Consider the following 15,211-nt stretch of genomic DNA (forward strand, 5'->3'; position numbering starts at 1 on the left):
AAGGAAAGACCATTGCCTTACCCCTTAAATCCCTGTTGGTAAGGGAGAGTTATAATTGCCCAATAACAATATGTTCTTTTCTGTTATCACAAAACACTTAAAGTTTGGATCACATTTCAAAAATATTTTCTTTTTTGCATTATCGATGCTACAATATAGATTCTAAAAATAGTTGAGATGAGTTGAGAGAACTGAAGAATTGAAATGTTGATTCCTGAGCCTCTGTAGACCAGCCTTCTTCCTACACAGGTCTGGAGTACTCATCATATTTTTAGGTGTAAGAATGTGCTGTCAGCCAGAAGGGTAGGCAAATTATAAGCATTTATAATTAACCCCAAAGCACTTTAAAATGTAAGTATCATTAGTAATATATCAAAATAGGAAAGTGGTCATTAAGCACTCATGTTAATTGCTATCTAGTCATTGAACCAAGCTAATATGAGATACAGCAATGAGCAACTTATATAATGATCACAGGAAATTGAGATTTAACTAAGCTTAATTTTTAATATGCTACTTCAAGCAGATATTTAATTTAGTAAATAGCAGCATAGTGCATTCTCTGCGAACTACATTGACAACAAATTAATATTAGGAAAAAATGCCAAGAAATTGGGTGTATTTTGTGGAGAATAATTTACTTTTAATTCAGGAAACATCTACTGAACATTTTCTTTGTTCCAGACACCGTGCTTGCAACCTTTGGTACAGAGAGAGAAAAGACCCAGAGCTTACAATTAGGAGGGGAAACAGAGAAGTAACCCAGTTTTTGTAAGACAGTGCGATAAGAGCTATGATAGCAGTATACTGAGCATATGAAAATGTTGAGAAAAGACATTTAACTTAGCATCAGATGCAGGGGATGGCTGATTTTGGAAGACTTTCCAAAGAAAGTAACAATTACAAGTAATTTACATGAAAGTTAAAATTGTTAGTACTCTAAAGGCTTCTGTCACTACAAGCTGTGTTGCACAACTCCAGGGAGGGGGGGCATCATCCACATTGCAATCCATGTAAATGGCACTGTACTCCAAGGAATGCTTTTCATATTAAACACCATGAGCATGGTACGCCTAGAATTGTGCAACCTGGCAGCCCTGCTGGGCTGATTTCTCCAAGTGAAGCTTATTCTACTCACTTTATTTTACCCCAAGGCTAATGTAATTTAATCTTAAACGCAAAGATTTGTTTGCCACAGGAAAATGCAGTTGCCTACCTCTATTTATCTCTCTGTCTCCTCAACTATTTCCTTCCTCAAATTTGCCCATTCCATATCTTATCTAGTTGTGCAGTTATGATTAAGCTGAATGCTCCCTCTCTTTACCACATGCATAGAACTGAGAAAGTGCCCACCTTCCCTATTCTCAAATTTGAGACTTGAGAATGGTCTTGTCTAAGAATGTGAAGGGCTGCTAAACGGAAAATTTTAGAGATTTTATGTATTTATTTAGCTAATGTGTCATTAAGAAACATGTCTCAACTATTAGCCCATCACCTAAATAATAATAAAGTTCAGTTTCCATTATGAAAGGAACAACTTGCAATTAGAGAAGTGAAAATGTGTGAGCCTGTGTGTGTTCTAAGAGTTACTCACTATATATTGAGAAAACTCTAACATTCATGCCTATCACTCACATTTGCTGCTGCTGTGGACCTCTGAGTGGATGTTTTCACGTGCTCACACACAGTCCTTACACATGAATTGTTCCTAAAGACTTGGGGTTCCAATGACCGCTAAGGACTTCTTGCTTGGGTTGAATTCTGCAAGAACAGATTACTGTATATTATAAATGTATTGCTATGTACTGGAGATGTGTCCTGGGGGTCTTTTTAATTTCTGCGAGTAGGATGTTAGGTGTCTCAAATGGAGAGAGATGTTCATAGTTGTATTCTAGGATGTGGAAGAGCAACTGAAATAGAATCCGATAAGTAATTGTTGATGATACAATGAATAAGAAGGTAAAGAGGAGTTCTTTTCTGAATAATCATGACTTGTAATGAAGGCTTAAATTCTTTGGTGCTTTTAGCTTAGACTATCTGAAATATATATTTAGTGTACAGATTTCTTTTACAAAATTTTGCCTCTACCTTGCAATTACTTTTAAAACCACTAACCTTTCTATGAATTCAGATAAGCTACCCTCACCTTGTAAGGTGGCATGATGGTGAATGAAGAAACGGCACAATACAAGGAAGTAGGGCTCTCATTCTCTCCTCTATTGAGGCAGTGCAGAGAGAAAACCTTTTTTTTTTTTTTTTTCTGAAATGGAGTTCTTGTTCCCCAGGTTGAGTGCAATGGCGTGATCTCGGCTCACTGCAACCTCTGCCTCCCAGGTTCAAGCGATTCTCCTGCCTCAGCCTCCCAAGTTTCTGGGATTACAGGTGCCCGCCACCACACCCCAGTAATTTTTTAGATTTTTAGTAGAGACAGGATCTCGCCATGTTGGCCAGGCTGGTCTTGAACTCCTAACCTCAGGTGATCCACCTGCTTCGGCCTCCCAAAGTGCTGGGATTATAGGCATAAGCCACCATGCCCGGGCGAGAAAAGCTTTTTGAAAAGAGAGTACTGGTAGCAATATGAGCCACTGTCCTGGAGATCCTCAGGAACAGGAAGGAGAGGCTTCTAGGTAGGTAACTTTGGAGAAACTATAACAATAGTGACTCTTCCAATCCTCATTATACTAAGAGATGTAAGTGACCCCAAAGAGAGAATGAAACTCCCACATAAATAGTTACACCCAGAGATGGGGCAGTTGGTGTTCTTAAGTGATGACTGAAAACCTTCCTTATGGAATTGACTGTGTTAGTGTGGAACTCAGCACACAGCTTGGGCCAATCTTGTAGACATAAAAATGAAATGTAGAGACTTCCAGTTTAAGCTATGACATGTAAAGAGTTTGGAAGTCATCACTCCCATTCTTATAAAATGAGAAAGCTGCATAAAACCTGAAAATAATTTTTCTTGGACCCATTAGAGAATTGAAGTTGCAGAACAAACCACTACCCCAAAAATATGGAGAGAGGAAAATATAGAGAATTATGGTCGATTTCAGAATACATGGAGAGAAGTTGATGGAGCCCTAACGGGGTAGAAATTCTTAAGCTGTATCTTCGATATATTATTGGAGACACAGTAGGGATTAGATTGAAAGTGAGGACTTCCAGGGGGCTGCATTATTAGTGGGGACTCTACACTTTCCTGGGTTTTACTGCTAGGCAACTTATCTATATTTCATGAGAATATCTGAGAAAGATACTATGGTGGTACTAGCAGGGGAAGAGGATAAGCAAACACCGTGAAATACCCCCAAACAGTCTTACAAAAAAAGACTTATTCTCCAAGGGAAAATATCTTGCAGAGGTTTACTAACCCATCAGAATGAAGGGCATTTCTTCCACTCCAGGCTTTTCTACTCTTTCTGCCCTGCCTATGGTGGGGAGGGAAGCTAAGAAAAACTTGTGAAGGCCACAGCCCAGAAATACAGGCTCACTAAAAGACTTTGATTGAATCATAAAGTTACAGAATACTTCTCCTCTACTGTAACTTACCATGATACCAACAAGGCTTAAGGTAAAACAGTGATGTATAGCTTAAAGAACTGCAAGATGCACACTCTCTTTGTGGAGGAGTACTTGGGGAGCCCAAAGGCAACAGGATAGACAAATAGTAGGGCACTACAAGAATTCTATACCTAGAGTAAACATTAAATACAGCCCAACTTCTAGCCGGAATAACACAGAAACTCCCATTACCTCAGTTTCTATTGCCTGATGTATCATGTTTGGCTTTCTACAACAACAAAAAATTACGAAGCATGCTAGAAAGCAGGCAAAAACAGTGAAGAGATATAAAAAAAGCACTGGAACCAAATCAAATATGACACAGATAATAGGTCAAGGAATTTAAAATATCTATGATTAATATATTAAGGACTACACTGGAAAAAGGAGACAACATCAGGAACAAATGGGAAATGTTAGCCGAGAGAAGGAAGCTCTAAGAAAGTATCCACAAATGGCTAGAAACCAAAACATTGTAACAAAAATGAAGAATACCTTTGGTGGGCTCATCAGTAGTCTGGAAGTGCCCAAGAAAGGTGTCAATGAGCTTGATGACAGAGAAACTTCAGAACTGAAATGAAAAGAGAACAAAGAATGGAGAAAAGAAAATGCAGAACATCCAAGAACTGTGGTATAATTTTTAAATTTGTAACATATGTATAACCAGAATACCAGAAGAAGAAAAAAGAGATAATAGAGCAGAAGAAGTGTTTTAGGACACAAGGTTAATATACAAAGTCAACTGCTTTCCTGTATACCTTTCCTGTATACCTATATACAATCAATGCACAATTGAAATTTGAAATTAATAAATTAATACTTTTAACAGCATCAAATATTATCTAGGTATAAATATAACAATTTTACAGGATTTATATAAAAAACTGTAAAACTGATTTAAAAATCAAAGAAAATCTAAATAATAGCAGAGACATTCTGTGTTCATGGATGGGAAGACTCAACATTGTTAACATATTAATTCTTCCCAACTTGAGCTATACATTTCATGCAATCTGAATCAAAATCCTAGAAAGGTATTTTATAGATAGTGATACACTTATTCTAAAGTTTACGTAGAAAGGCAAAATACCTACACCAGTCAACACAATACTGAAGAAAAACAAAGTTGGAGAACTCACACTACCCAGTTCCAAAATTTACTATAAAGTTACAGTAATCAAGACAGTGTGGTGTTGGAAAAAAAGTAATTATATAAGACAATAAAACAGAGATTTTAGAAATAGACTCATGAATAGAGTCAACTCATCTTTGAAGAAGGACCAAAATCAATTCAAGAGAAAGACTAATCTTTTCAATCAATGGTTCTGGAACAATTGGACATTCATATGCAAAAAAATGACTCAACACAGATCTTATACTTTTCACAAAAATTAACTGAAAATGAATCATAAACTTAAATGTAAATGCAAAACTGTAAACCTCTACAAAGAAACAGAAAATGTGGGTGACCTTGGGTTTAGCAATGAAGTGGTAGATACAACGCTAAAATCATGATTCATGAAAGAAAAAATGTTGATAAGTTGGAATTTGTTACAATTATAAACTTGTACTTTATGAAAGACTCTTAAGAGAATTAAAAGACAAGCCACAGACTGGGAAAAATACTTGCAAAATGCATATTGGATAAAGGACTTGTATTCCAAACATACAAAGAACTCTTAAAACTCAACAATTAGAAAGTGAAGTATCCAATAAAAATAAGCAAATAATCTGAACAGATATTTCAATAAAGAAGATATACAGATGGATACCAAGAATATGAAAAGATGCTCAACATTGTATGTCATTAAGGAATTGCAAATTTAAACAACAATGAGATGCCACTACATACCTATTAGAGTGGCTAAAATGCAACAAATTGATAATACCAAATACTGACAAGGATGCCAAGCAACAGGTATTCTTTTCCATTGCTCGTGGGAATACAAAATAGTACAGCCATCTTAGAAGACAATTTGGTCAATTTGGTAGTTTACTAATGAAGGTAAACATAATCTTATCATACAATCCAGCAACTGCACTTACAGCTATTTACCCAACTGATTTTTAAAATTTATGTCTCATGAAAACATGCACACATATGCTTATAGGAGTTTTATTCATAATCACCAAAAACTGGAAGCAACAAACATGCCCTTCAATAGGTGAATGGATAAACAAATTGTGGTACATTCATACATCATATTATTCAGTAATTAAAGGAAATTACCTATCAAACCATAAAAAGGCATGAATGAATATTAAATGCATATTGCTACATTAAAAAAGCCAAACTGAAAGGTGCTACTTTCTGTATGATTCCAATTATATAGCATTCTAGAAAAGATAATGCTATAGCAGCAGTAAAATGATCAGTGGAGGGCAGTGAAACTATTTTGTATGATGCTTTAGTGGTGGATATGTCATCCTAAGCATTTGTGAAAATCTTATAGAACCTCACAGCACAAAGTGTAAACCTTAATGTATGAAAATTAAAACACATCATTTCGAGTTCAGGGATCCCAGGATGGAAAGCAGGCTGTGAAAAATACAATCTACATATATTATGAATTATAGAACCACCTCACTGAAGATGGTGAGGGAAAATGTGATGACCTAAGCTAAGTACCTTTAGAAAGGAGCGCAGTCTGAAAGGTTAAAGGCAAAATATATTGTACATAAGCACTGTGCTCTAGTTCATAACATGGTCCCCTATGGAGGTATGACTCTGACAGTGCTATAAATGCATATGAGAACAGAACAATTAGACAGAGGTTTGGCAGATGATCAGGTTTTTAATTGTTGGAGTGGGAGGTTGCAGATAAGCAAGTGGAAAAGCATATGCCATGTAATAATGGGTCAGAGTTGGAGACATTAGTATGAACTCATGTTTAGTTTAATATGGATAAATGTGATTACATAACACGTATATACGCTTAGGTTAGTATACATTCATATCTCACTGCTGTGTCACTTGACGGGTCCCGGAAACAATGATACCCTAGTGGCAACAAATATGCCGAGTGCCCCGATTTTGCTTTTTAATATTATTCTCCAGTAAAAGGAACCAGGGCTGCTTTAATAAATGGCTGATTCTGGGGCTAGGGTAGGAAAAATACAAGATGAGCCTGGAGAAACTTGTAGCGCTAGAAAGTAAGGAAATGCTTAAAAACAAGACAAAACAAGACACAAACCAAACACAATTTGGGGCATATATTAAAGAGACACAGTAGCCAAACAAAATAGCTCCACAATGACCAAAGCTGACACAATTTGAGCAACAAAATAAAGTAGTAACAGATTATGACCCAAAGTATAACATAAACACCCACAAGTCTATACTGATATAATGAATGATTGAATAAAGAAATAAATGGAGGAGAAAGACAATCTCTTGTGCAGAACTGTCATTTCTCTGCTCAAAAGTGGAGGAGGAACATAACCTCCCACACCATTGTGAACTGTACATAGAAACTGCCTTCCGAAGAGTACAATATGAAAAGACAGAAAAATAACTTTATAGTAGAGAAACCTGAAAAACATACCTTAGCCAGGTAATCAAAATGATGTATTGACTTCAGATGTGTTGGAAATGGTACTTTACCTCAACGATTTCCCTCTTAAAAACACATAACTCCAGTCTAATCATCAGAAAAAAAAAATCAGAACAATCTCAATTGAGGAACACTCTACAACAAACCTGATCAATAATCTTCAAAACTGTCAAGGACATGAAAAGCAAGGAAAGTCTAAGAATCTGTTACAGCTAAGTGGAACCCAAGGAGACCTGAAAACTAAATGTAATGCAACCTGCATAGGATGCTGCTAAAAAATTGGATAAAATGAAAAAAATATGAATGAAGTTTGCACTTTGGTTAATAATAACATATTAATATTGATTCACTAATTGTAATAAATATGTACCATATCAGAGTAAGATGTTAATAATAGGAGAAATTGGGTGTAGAGTATATGGGAACTCCTTGTAATAGGTTTGCAGTTTTCTAAAATTTAAAAAATATTATTTAAAAAATGTGAATTATATTTTCAGGTCGGTGAAAACTACATCTTATTTCAATATACAGTTCTAAGCAATAATCTGTAGAAAAGTTTGTGTGTCCAAAGGCTAATTGATGATTTAATAACACTAACAAATTGTTCCAAATTATATGGTTTAGGCATTTATTGTAAGGAAAGATAACAGATAAACTTAGAAATTCTGAGTGGAGTTATTTTTTACCTTCTTAAGAAAAATAACTATGGGAGACTGGAAGAAAAACATATATCACTGATTTAGGACTAAACAGTGAAATAAAAGTTGTTTCATTTTTCAAAAGTAATCACCTCTGGACTTAAAATAAGCCAGGTTCCACTCCCATCTCTCTTTAAATAAGGGAATTTGGTATGAAACTAAAATTCACAGAATTTAAAGCAATGCCTTAAGAATATGTTTTGCTATGTGTATCTGACATACACACTTTCTCAAGCTTCTGTTTCTCAAAGGCATGAAACTATGAGTGTATAAGAAGGGCAAAGAAAAGGAAGCTTGGGTTTCTTGAGTAGCCCTTTATGAACACACTTAAAGTGTCTGAGTAAAATATGGGTTTACAGCTTTTTCCAGTGTGAAACATCTTTTGAATATAATAAGTTTAGCAAGGATACTTGATACAATAGTAAGTTTATTTTTTCACATAGATTTATTAAGAAACTGTATTGTCATGTGGATTTAAGTTCTGATTGTAATAACTTTGTAATCCATCCCAGGGATTTATGGTCTGCATCTGAAAAGCCATTGGAATGATTAGATATTTTGCATAAAAATTTCTAAAATACAGTTTTTACTAGCCACATGCAGCCTGAAAAAAATGGCTTCCAGGAAGATCAGTTTTATTTCTGTCATGCTCTTTGAGTTGATTTCAAGAAAATTGCATCACTCATTACCTATAAAGTGTGTATGAAAGATCTATGGCTTTATAACAGATAGGCATGAGTGAATATTTAATATAAATATTTTCCATACATTTTATTGTTTCACTTAAAAGCACAACAGCTGGGGTGGGGTTGTTTTATTATTTAATATAATATAAAATCTAAATAGTTAACATGTGAAAATGTAACTAAATACTTGCCTGAATGTCTAGGTTTATTTTGGGGATTTTTATCGTTTATATGAATATAGTTTTTTTCTGATAAATTTTGCAAAACCCTAAAGATTAAAAAAAGTCATATACAATTTTTCCTTCTGTCTCTGCCCATATTAAGGTAACATGGACCTCCATTTCTTTCCTTTCCCATAGTAACAGCTGAAATTTCTACTAAATTTCTCAGAACCAAAGAGATATTTTTATCTTTTGACACTGTAACTCTTCTAAAAGAGTTATATATTTTCTTCTTGACTTTGGTCTCTAGGGAACTCAGAAATCAATTAACAACATCATTTAATTTTTTTAATGTCTAGTATTTATGTTTACTTACTTAGTGTAATCTTGAGCATGTTTTAATGTCTGAACATCATTAGCCATTGGTATTCAACTTTTTTACCTATTTTTAACTATTCCAAAAATCTATATAGTTCTCTCAAAATTATTTTTCAAATTATAAAAACTACACTCAGATAAATATATTTCTAAACTGTATTATATACCAAGATTCAAAGAATTCTTTTTTAGGTAAAACAGTAATTTATTTCAGGTTTCAAAATATACATGTAGAATGAAAATAGAGAGAAAATAGCATACAAGTTGGGAAAAGAGACTACATGGAATTACGTGTTCTGATTATAAAGCTGTAGTTATATACATATAATAGGACTGTAGTAGTTTATATAATATATATAATAATATATTATGAATTATATATTATTCAAATATCAATTATACAAAAGCAGATAAGTCAATACATGTCTAGGTAACTGTTTACCCAGAGGTAGTCAAACTAAAAGTTAAGGGCAAAATTCTCACCTTCACTTTAAATACTAGCCAGAAGCCCAGAGGTCCCCATGGCCACACTCACTTCTAACCAGCTGGCTGTAAAATTGGGGTTCCCACAGCACTCTGAGTTTTAATAATTCACTTAGACCAATTCATAGAACTCAGGAAAGCACAGTACTTTAAATTACAGTTTTATTATAGCAAAAGGAATCAAGTTAGAACTACCCAAAGAAAAGACATAAGGAGAAATATAGAAGGCTTTCAAAAGTGAAACTACTACAGACCTTGAGGACATGTTACTCTCCCAACAATGAAGTATCACAATGACCAAAAAGTACTGCCGGCCAAGGAAGCTCACCTGAGTTTTGGTGCCTATATTTTTATTGGTGACTTACCTAGACATGATTGAATCATCACTCACATGACTCAGTCTCCAGGCCCCCTAAATTGCCTGGAGATTAGGTTGGTATCACATGACTCAAATTTCTAATCACATGGTTAGTCTTTCTGGCACGGCTAGACTTTATCCTAAGTCATCTCATTAGTGTAAACCATCTAGGGACTCGCCATGAGTCACCTCATAAGCATAAACTATCAGTTGTGGTCTGAGACGCCCAACATAAAATCCCCCTCTTCCTTCTTCATCTACTTTTTAAACTATGATATTTACATAAAGTGACAACAAAAAGAGATAAAGTACTAATGTATTATCAGTTAGTCTTGCCAGCTAATTTCTTTGTTAGATAACTGGTGATAATGACAAGAAATATAAATTTGGCAACACTAAATATATGGAGGCCTATCTGTGGATTTCCTTCCATATATGAAGTTAATTGGACACACATATCCATAATATAGTAGAATTTACTTATTTTAATAATAAACTTATTATATATAATCTAATTAGAATTAATTCAAATGGTAGAAATATAATGAATATGTCATTGTATACTCGGTCCCCTTTCTTCAGGGACACTTTACCTGAATAATGACTCAGATACTGACTACCAAGGCTTTCTTTTTTTGCAGTAGGCTAATTTGCCACACACTATGCTTTGCCATTCCCAGAAATTACTTTGTTCAAATTCCAAGAATATTAATATAGATATTCACTGGTATCTAAGTTTAAAATACCACAATTTAACTGATTATAAACAAACATCCAAAATTCAAAGTGATAATAGCTATATCAACTTTCATCAATTTTTTTTTTTTTCCTGAGAAGCTTATTCTTCGGGTGAGTAGTCTCCTCTTCTCTATTCATTTCCCTGTTATTTCTCTCCCTGCCTCATACTCTCACACTTGTGGATATGCTATCTACACTAGAATACTTCATCAGTAGCTCAGCAATATTTTGCCTGGTTACTTACCTGTTTCCCCATCTATGTGAACTTGGTAGTTTGTTTATTCCATCACCAGAGGGCCTTTTGCATTGCATTACTATTAGTTGTTAATTGTCTGCCTCCCCACCTTCTCTGAGAGTACTCCAAGAAATGGATGGGGGCAATTTCAAATGGGGCTTTTATATCTCCAGGACCAAGAACAGATCATAGCACTCAATAATGTTCAACATTCAAATATCAAATATCAATATCAAAATAGGAAAAACAGTATCAAAATAAAGAAAAATTTTTTCATAAATTAATGAGAAAAATTTATGACCCAATGATGAATACTATTTTGCTGTCTACATGAAAAATACATAAGAATACTATAAAATATAAATTAAAATGAAAATCATACAGAGAGAAGTTCATTTGTGAGGATATGACAAAAACTGCAAATCTCTTTAAATACAAACAGAATGTTGGCACCAAACTAGTAAATATAAGATATATTGTAGAAAATATTCAACAGTTGATTCTAAAAGAGAAAAATAAAACGTAATTTGAATACATCGAACATTAGGAGCTTTAAAAGAGTTCTAATTTCACTGTGCAATTTCATCATTTCACAAATGTATGTATTTGTGTACATATATCTATATATACCCATACATACAAATGTGTACTTTGGAGCCGATCCCATGAGACCTAAATTTGGATATGTGAATAGTAACTTTTAAAACAGCATCTGTGAAGATCCATCTGAAGATAAGTTTGACATTTAAAATATATTCTGTTTCACTGTGGAGACAAAAGTTGAATATGGTGATTTTAAAAAAAATGTTTTTTGACACGATAAAATAAAAAGAGACTTTGCTGGACATTATATCATTCCAAAGACAAGCAAGTAGTGTCCAACTTCAGGAATTTTTTTTTCAAAAAAGATGAATAAGGCCATGTGAAATAGGAAGCTATAACATGACACATGTTTTCCTGCAATATTCCTGATGGCACTATTTTCACTAATATTTAATAGACCATTTACAATGTGTCTAACAGTCTCTTTAAATTTAATTCATAATACACATAAAATGCATAAACCCTCAAACAATAGCCTAGAATAAGTAAGGTTCTACTAGACATGCTCTCCCCCAAAAACCCCCAAAAAAAGATCTCTAGAGAAGCTAGAAAAAGCCAGGAGTGCATGTGTAGTTCAAAGATTACGTGAGTGAGTTTGGTAACATTTAGGTGTCATGCTTTATTTCCCCAAGCATAATCTAGTTCTGTGATAACTTGGACATTTATGCAAGCTTAACTATGGCTTCTGAGAAGCTAGGTATAAACAGAAGGCTGTTCTTTAGAAAATTTGTCACAGAGATGCTCCATGACCTTTGGCAGTGGTAAATCCCAATAACAAGGGCAATTCAACAGATTTGCTCATATGATGAGCAGACTCAATTTTGTACATCCAGTAGGCTGCATAAATGAAGTCCTGACCCGAGAGACTGCAATTCCAGAACAGGTGTAAAATCTGCCTCAGAGCCATTAATGTCTTGCTTTTTTTGACCCCAGAATTCACAATCAAATAAAAACACAAATTATATGTTGCTACTGTTGAAAATTCTTTCTATATTATCTGTCAGACAACCCAATGGAAATAGAAAAATGCTGATACAAGAGAACCTTTCCAAGCAGTTTACCCTTTAAAGGACATTATAAAAGTCTACTTTTTTTAAGACTAGAAAACACTAAGGCAATTAAATAATATTAAACCAATGACTATTCTATATTACATGGAGTTTATAGCTATATTTATGAATCTCCTCACAACTTAGGTGAAATTTATATAATAGTTTGACCACATTTCATACTACTAAAAATGGACACTCTCTTGTCATTAATATATTGTCCATGACCCTGTGTGCATCAAAATCCCAAGCTTATATCTGAGTCAACATGTGAGTGGATTGGTGGAAATAATATTGAAGATTGGCATCTTTCAAAATAGTGAACTCTCCTGAGACTGCCTTTGAATATGAGAGAAATATAAAGCCTAAGAAATGAACATCGTTAAATATTGGTCTTGTTCTAAAAATCTGACACTCAATTTAATTACGAAGTCAAAACTCCAATATGTAACACTTCACATAGTTTAATGGCCGATTTTCTGGCTAAACGGGATTTCTGTGTACTTCAAGTATAATAACGTAAAGGAAAAAAATGACTCATAATAGAAAAATTATTTTTCAATTCTCTACATGCAATTTTTAAAAATTTTCTGTATTATATATAAAGTGTCTAATTGCTCTAAATTACTCTCATTAAGATGTGTCTGAAAAATATTTTCCATTTCAAAAGGTTTATCTTTCAAACTGACCCCATTTTTCCATTACTCTTGTTTTTGTCCAAATACATTTAAGATATGGACAAATAAGAGGAAATATATAGCATTTCTGCCGAATATACAGGTTTTTTGTTTGGTTTGTTGGCATATTATGAATTATGTTTTATATACCACAGAAAAGACACATCATTTAAAATTAATATATATAAAAAAGATGCTGGAGTGCACATTTCTTTCCTAATTGCTATCACATTTACCTGACGTGATGGTAAAGCAAAGTGGGATGAATTAAGGGAAACTGTCAGTCTAGAGATGCCGCTTTTTCTGTTGTAGCTTAGAGAAAGACTAGGATGGCTTAAAAAAGAATAAAATCCTGTCATTCGCAAAAAAATGGATGGGGCTGGAGGACATTATGTTAAGTGAAATAAGCCAGCACGGAAAGACAAATACCACATGTTCTCACTCATATGTGAAAGTTAAAAAAGTTGATCTCATCGAAAGAGAGAGTAGAATAGTGGTTGCCAGAGGCAGGGAAGTGTGGAGGGAAGAGCATTGCCAGAAGTTGGTTAATGAATACAAAATTACAGCTTGATTAAGGAATCAGTTTTAGTGTTCTATAGCACTATAGGGTGACTATAATTAACAATAATTTATCGTATATTTTCAAATAGCTATAAAGAACAAATTTTGTATGTTCCCAACAGCAAGAAATGATAAATATTTGAGGTGATGAATATAATAATTACCCTGATTTATTATACATTGTATACAGGTATCAAAATATCATTCTGTACACCATTAATATGTACAATCATTATGTGTCAAATAAAAATAATAATAAAAGCAAAACTAAGATAAAAATATCTAGAAACCAAGCAAAGTAGTAAATAAAACATACATCATCATCTTTCATATGTGAGAGACAGAGAAGGTATTTTTCTTTTGTGTTATGATGTGACACTCATTCACAATCATATCTGAAGAGTCAGCACAAAACAGCATTGCTTTTTACATGCTCTGGCACAGTTAGGGTGTTTAATGTAAGGTGTAATGGGGGAAGCAACCCAATAGTCTCAGTATAGTACAACTCTGAGATTAACATTTACCTTGTGTTATGCCTAATACCATCTTTACCAATATCAAAACTCTACTTATTAAGTACCCCCTCATTAAGGGTGCTGTGTGGGGTTCACTCAGAGAACTGTATATACAAGTCTTTGCCTTCTAGAGAATTTCATAATAAAAAGCATAGAAAAGTGAAAGGTAGAATATAAGACAGAATTCACTTGCAGAAACACCTACAAATCTTAAAATAAATACATCGCATTTTATTATGTTAAAATATATGTATATGACTCTATGATACCAGACGTAAAAAGCAATGGTTACAGGATGTGTATTTGATAACTGTATTTATATCATATGAAAATCATATGCTTATTATTTTATTATGTAATTATATGCCTATTATATTAGGCCATTATGAAGATTAAAATACACCTTCATTTGTTAATATTTGATTCCAGGGATTCCTAGTTAATGAGTATTCCAAAATCAAATGCCAAGAAAATTTGTTTTAGATTTTTTATTACAATTAATAATTTCATGACCTATAATATCCAAAACAATTGAGTTTTATTTGTCAGTGAAAGATATTTTATACTGGAGTTTGTTATTAAGTTAGTCAAGATGTAGCTTCAAGTATTTAAATTGAAGAAGCTTAAGAGAAAAAAATTAAAACTACTAATACAATAAATCAACCAGTAGATAAAGTTGAATATTTTACTAGACACATTTAGTGGAACTAAATTCTAAGTATGTGAGTATAAGTGACATTTAATTCTTATTCAGAATAACCAGAGGTAGCCTGCATTGCATTGGCCAGCCCTTTTGTCTATGTAATGTGTATGTGTTCTGGGGCTATCTGAGCATGTGTGTCACCTTGAAGTGAAACTAAGTAGATTGCCTGCCCAAAGGGAAGGCAAAGACAACACTTGAATAGGACGGCATGCCAAAGAACACTTAATTTTTTCATTTAAATCTACACAGTG

The 15,211-nt window shown here is 33.7% G+C and overlaps 1 protein-coding gene across 8 annotated transcripts in view; it reads right to left on the minus strand.

Annotated features, from left to right (window-relative positions):
- MARCHF1 (membrane associated ring-CH-type finger 1) overlaps nt 1-15,211 on the minus strand; it is an 852,478-nt gene that overhangs the window by 329,305 nt on the left and 507,962 nt on the right. For 3 of the 8 annotated variants that reach the window (XM_055111976.2, XM_055111979.2, XM_063603973.1), the window contains one exon: nt 4,057-4,132. The exons of 4 other annotated variants lie outside the window; for them this stretch is intronic. The gene's annotated coding sequence lies outside the window, so the exon portion shown is untranslated. Of the gene's footprint in view, nt 1-1,635; nt 3,624-4,056; nt 4,133-15,211 lie in introns of those variants that run through there. One more of the 8 variants, XM_063603975.1, reaches the window with a different exon arrangement.

This window comes from Pan paniscus, chromosome 3, assembly GCF_029289425.2.
Source record: "Pan paniscus chromosome 3, NHGRI_mPanPan1-v2.0_pri, whole genome shotgun sequence".
Taxonomy (NCBI): Eukaryota; Metazoa; Chordata; class Mammalia; order Primates; family Hominidae; genus Pan; species Pan paniscus.